We start from the raw sequence: 6,347 nt of genomic DNA, 5'->3' as shown, positions 1-6,347 counted from the left end.
ATAATAATTTAAATATTTTTTCCCTTTACTTTGTTTGCTTTATTTGTTTGGCTTTATTATCTGTATGCTTGTTTAAATTCCGCACATGTTTGAATTAACAAACTGCACATAAACCATAGCACACAACAGTCCCCCTACACCCGGGGGCATGAGGGTATTAAACATAGGGAGTGGTTGACATACGACCGACCTAAGTTTGGCCTTGGAGCCTGCGAGCCTTGTCGAAAATCACACTTAAGATGATAACTGGTTACTCTAGCCTGAAATACTGCGACAGACCTTAGAGTTTGTCAGGTGACGGCGACAGAGATACTAGATCCCTATAATGGGGGCACCTTGGGGGCCTTAAAACCAGTGAGATTAGAACCGTCCTATACAATGCACTTTTCTTGCAGGGACCACAGACCAAGGATTTGCACGCGACTGTCCGCGGGTGTACATTTATTTGAGCATATGTGTGTTGCATTTGTTGTGTTCTCTTTTTGTTCATTTCAAATAGAGAGGAATTATAGACAAATAAACAGATATCAATAAAAAACACTCTTCTGTATACCTTAACTCTAAAGTATCATATAGGATAGTTTGTTTCAAAAAAAAAAAACAAAAAATATATAGCAAAAATCATGCATCATAACCTTTAGTAAAATAAAAAAAAACATGATAAAATTTAGGTAGAAAATAAATATCATGCATCTCCTAGGATAGTACATTAGCATGCATCCATTAGAGACGGAAGGCACATATAATAGTATGCAAAGATGTTCTTTAAACAAAAATCAATCAGAATGATATTCGTTGAAATTCTCAAGTGTCTTTGCATCCTATTTTACGTTTCATATAGATAACATGACTTCCTTGTAAATAATAAATAAGAATAAAAAGGGAAATCTAATCTGTGCATGTTAACCGGATAATGGAAATTACTACAATCAAATGCAAACCCGACACATCAAATCGAGGAACACTTATCAATAATAGGGGGCATTACACGCCCAAATTGATGATTCAAACACCGAGACTTTCCCATGCGAAAACGACAATTGCCGGGATAGGAGGAATGATAAAAAATGGACGAATCCTTGCTTCTAGGGAATTACAAGACAAAACCCAATTAAAGAATAAAGGCATTGCATGACCAAAACCCGCTAGGATGAAAACCCGTACAGGGCGTCCTAGGAAAAAATTAGGGTGAAGAAAAAAGAATCAAAATCCCGATAGGACGTCCTATGAAAAAGTTAGGGACATATAAAAATAAGAAATGTCTATCTGAGTTAGAATCGAAAGGTGGCTCGAGTATTCCCTTTGAAAACAAGAATTCATAAAGGTTTCACTCCAAATTCAAAACATCAACGTTCAAGCAAGTGGAACGGTTTTTTTGAAATTATCAAATCATCCATGACTCTCTAGGGGCAACCTCTGTCTATATCTCTATGTATGAATCACGAAACCGGGGCATGCCCGGGCCTTCGAGCTTTGTTAAAGGGGCACGTGTAAATTGAAAGTACTGTTTTAAATGACATAGCACTCTTTCGTTTCTCTTCTCCCTCTAAATATTCACTCTAGGCCTCATCCATCAATCCTTAACAAACAAAATGTACTTGCGACAAAGATGTTACTCAATAATAGCATGGAAAGGATAACAAAGGAACAATCAGAAATTCAAACATGACTAGGGGTCAATAAAAATAGGGCGTCCCACACAAATGCTGCAAAAATGAAGGCCCGGCAGGAAACCCACTAAGGGGGCTGCGCAAAATTAGGGCAAGATCCGCTGTGGGACCCACAATAAAAAAAGGGAACCTAGGCAAAAGTAAGGATCAAAAGAAAAATGTCTGCTAGGAAACATATCCCAAGTGACCTAGGCAAAAGTTAGGACATTAAAACAACAACTTGAGTTGAAAACCGAAAGGCAGCTCAGGAGAATTATTCAATCAGAGCGCGACCCCAAGTCATCACTCCACTTTCCAAAAAGGCTAAAGCACAATGATAGCTTCCTTGCAGCAAGTACGTTTTTTTAATAACCCTAAACACCAAAGCCTACCTTGGCCAACCCTTCTTCTAAAAAACCCTTTTTGAAAAATCCCTTCTAACAACCCTTTTGAAAAAAAAATAATAATAACATTCCTTCCTTCTTTTCTCTTGACCCTTATGGCATTAAAATGATACCGAAAAGATACACGAAAAATGCACAGTGAACACTCACAAAGAGAAGACAGAGATGTCCCTGAACAGAGTTTGGAGACGCTTGATTACACATCGACTAGATAATCAAGGAGCTACTTAAACCTTGGGTTTAAAGGAGTATATCCCGGCAATAATCACAAACGGCATGGATAAACAAGAATCGTCAACATTAACCTTAACGCACACAGGTTAATTTCCCAACAAAAAAATTGAATTGCATGTTTAGGAACAAACACATGAGCATAAACTGCATCGCATGCATACGAGGTAGGGGCATATGGAAGGGCGTTACACAAAAAAAAGAATAAATAAAATAATAATAATAATAATAAAATCACTCATGTCTTGCATTTTCATTGTATCCATGCATCCATGCATTCTGCTTGCTATGGGTCAGAAGGAGTTATCAGGACGAAGCACAAGCTAAATAGCCAACCATGAGCCAAGTAGTGGCAAACGGCAACCCTAAGTGATTCTATGTGCCCACTAAGCAAAGACATATCAACAGTGGAATAGAATAGAATCGACCAAACAAGCAAGTCTGTAAGCATGAAGAGGCCATCGCGCCTTACTCATCAACTAAATGAAGGATGATCCAAAAAATGCCAAGACCAGGAATGACTTTCTAACCAAAGCTAGGAGTGGCTTCCAAAATAATACTCATCAATAAAGATTCAACAAATAACATCATGGGAATGGATCCCTCCACCAATGATGACAATAAAGAGCAAAAACTAAGAGAAAAAGCAAGCTTTGTAAATGTTGAAAAAGCCAAAGCTAAAAAAATAAAGTTCAGAAAAATATTTCTACCATAAGATTAGCGCCTGGAGAGGCATCACAATACTCATAGGTCAACCATTTACTCCTTTGCTCACCATCACAAGGGCACCACCTACCAGCAATCCTCGTCTTCATCAGACGTCCTCCCAAAGAAAAGGGGCAATCACATCATCAGCATCAGCAGGCATCCTGGAGAGCCCAGGCATAATAATACTCAGCATTTACTTCTTTGCCCACCATCATAAGGGCACTACCTACCAGCAATCCTCGTCTTCATCAGACGTCCTCCCAAAGAAAAGGGACAATCACATCATCAGCATCAGCAGGCAGCCTGGAGAGGCTAGGCATAATAATACTCAGCATTTAGTCATTTTCCCACCATCACAAGGGCACCACCTACCAGCAATTCTCGTCTTCATCAGACTTCCTCCCAAAGAAAAGGGGCAATCACATCATTAGCATCAGCAAGTAGCCTGGAGTGGCCAGACATAATAATACTCACCATTCAGCAGGTAGCCTAGAGAGGTGATGTTGTGTATTTTACTCGTATTTTAGCACTTTAATTCACAAGAATTCATAGCATAATCATGCATATCTTTCATGTTATTAATAAATTTTTATATCATTTTCCTATTTTATGCTTTTCTTGGTATGTGTTGTGTTTTCTCTGAGCAGGATCAAGATTTAAGAATTAAAGAGGAAATGCTGAGCTACAGGGAAAATCACAGCCGTGATTCTAAATCACGCCCGTGATTCACCAGAGAAAATCACGGCCGTGACTCCCAATCACACCCGTGAACGCCACTAACCCTTCATAGATGTGCTCCAGAGAAGATCACGGTCGTGATTCTCAGTCACGGCCGTGATTCACTTCGCGTCCCAGCTTTTTAAGTTTTATGTTTTATTTTTATTTTATCTTTGTAATTTTTATCTTGGTAGTTTTACCTTTTTACCCTTTTAGGTTATAAATTAGATGAGGTTAGCCTAGAACGGAGATTTTTGTTTCGGAGACAGTTTTTTTTAGTTTTTGACACTTGGAGAAGGTTGGGCGCCTGTGCCATCGACTCTAAGGTTTGCTTTTCTTTTATTCTTCTTTTCTTGGAGAACTACTATGAACTCCTGTGAGTAGTTTCCCTTTTTCTGGGATCAGGGCTTAGCCTCTGAGAACCTCTTTATTAATGCATTATTCAGTTTCTTAATTTTATTCCAATTCTTGATCTGTTCTTTTATATTTTATATATGAACTTTAATATTATTGTTTTCATAATAACATTAATTAAGGATGAACTGAGAGGAGAACTTGATTATAATTATGATAAACAATTAATCTTAATTTTCATAATCATAGATAATTAGGGATGAACTGAGAGGAGAACCTAATTATCGGAACCTAAAGGAACAGACTTGAGTGTTAAATCACGAGAGTTGATTTAAGCTTTCGAGGAGCAATAGATTAACAAAGATCTTAATGGGTTTAATTGAACGTAATTACCACGAGAGTAGAGATTAATTTTAATTAAACACGTCCTCGTAGCCTGAGAAGGTGCAAGGATTAAATTAGGTTAAGACTACCTTCAAGATGGAATAGAATTAATTAATGAAAATAATAATTCAATATTGTTGGAACTCTTTGTGCGAACCCTAGATTCCCAGAAATCTCCTTATCTTATCTTAAAGTTTTATCTTATTCATTAATTGCATTACTATCTCTTTTACCATCAAATCTGATCTTATCATCTCAAAACAAAAATTCAATCTGTTTTAAAATTCAAATTAAAATACTAGTAATTCTAGGTCAAACACGTAGTCCCTGTGATTCGATATTTATTACTTGACGACAACCGTACACTTGCGGTTTTCCATACATCAAGTTTTTGGCGCCGTTGCCGGGGACTACGTCTCTTGATTTAAATTACAATTATTTTAATTCGAATTTAAAAAAAAAAAAAAAAAATAAATAAATAAATAAATAATTTTTTTTTAGTGTTTACTTCTCCAATTCAGATTTCACGGGTCACTTTCTTTTTTTTTTTTTTTGCAGTGCCTTAGGGTTAATGCAAAAGAGATCTCTACGTCTTGGGAAACCAACACCACTTGATCCTGAGATTGAAAGAACTCTCCTGAGAAGGAAAAGAAACCTTTCTAGAGAATTTGACATGGCTGCACAACGAGATAATTTACCGCTTCGGGATTACTCTGCACCCGTAGCTCGTGGGATACCTGGAGGGGAGATGCAAACTGGAGCTACTGTACCAGCTTCTCTGGTGAATATGCTCAAACAGAACACCTTTGGAGGACTACCATCAGAAGATCCTAATGACCACTTAGAGGGGTTCTTGGAAATCTGTGAGACCCAGCAATTTGATGATGAAGTTTCTGATGGAATGCGACTCCGCTTATTCTCACTCACCTTGAGAGATAAGGCAAAGGTGTGGTTAAGAACAGTGCCTAGAGAAAAGATAGCAACTTGGGAATTATGTGAAAGAGCTTTTCTAGAGAAATTCTTTCCTCCTTCTAAAACTAAAGAATTGAGGAAGAAAATCACTAATTTCCAACAAGGCACTGGAGAGACTATTTATGAAGCATGGGAGCGGTTCAAAGGATATCTTCAAGCATGCCCACAACATGGCTTCAACCGTTGGCTTACCATCCAATTTTTCTTTGAAGGATTGGACCAACAAAGCACCATGATATTAGACTCAGCAGCTGGAGGATCTTTCATGGGGAAACCTATTAATGACTGCATGATTATTTTGGAAAATGTAGCCTCAAATCACAGCCAATACAGTGAAAGAGAAGTCACAGCAAGGAAAGGAACTCCGGGGCGATATGAAGTGAACAATATTGAGTTACTCTTAGCAAAATTTGATACTCTTAATCAAAGATTAGACAAGATGGAAAAAGCTAAGGTTAATTCAGTGGCTACAAATCAAGTATGTGACCTTTGTAGGGAACAAGGGCACACTGCAGTAGATTGTACCTCAATTTTTACTGGAGAAAAAGAAGATACTACTGAACAGGTGGCAGCTTCTCATAATTTCTATGACACTCCTCGAAGAGAGAAGAGTAATCCATATTCCAACACATACAACCCTGGTTGGAAGAATCATCCTAACTTTTCTTGGAAGAATAACCCAGTTCAAGGAACTAGCAATCAGCAACCTAATTTCCGTCCGTCCAATCACTTCATTAATGGGGAAGGAAATCCAGTACAGACACCCTCAATTCAACAAAGTGTTTCAAGATTAGAAAACCTTATGGAGAATTTTGTCACTAATCAAAAACAGACCAATGATTCAATGGCAAATTCTATTCAAAACCTTGCTGTCAAGGTTGAGAATATTACTCTCCACAACAAGATGCTGGAAAATCAAATTGCACAG

General features: G+C 37.8%; 1 non-coding gene across 1 annotated transcript; it reads right to left on the bottom strand.

The window, feature by feature from the left end:
- Nucleotides 1-5,489: 5,489 nt before the first annotated feature.
- LOC145952252 (small nucleolar RNA R71) lies at nucleotides 5,490-5,596 on the bottom strand. The gene has a single exon (XR_014429931.1). It is a non-coding gene; the product is annotated as a small nucleolar RNA R71 (small nucleolar RNA).
- Nucleotides 5,597-6,347: the final 751 nt, after the last annotated feature.

Source organism: Cajanus cajan, chromosome 9 (genome assembly GCF_000230855.2).
Source record: "Cajanus cajan strain Asha chromosome 9, NIPB_CcT2T_4, whole genome shotgun sequence".
Classification (NCBI taxonomy): domain Eukaryota; kingdom Viridiplantae; phylum Streptophyta; class Magnoliopsida; order Fabales; family Fabaceae; genus Cajanus; species Cajanus cajan.
This window is presented reverse-complemented; position numbering and strand designations above follow the sequence as displayed.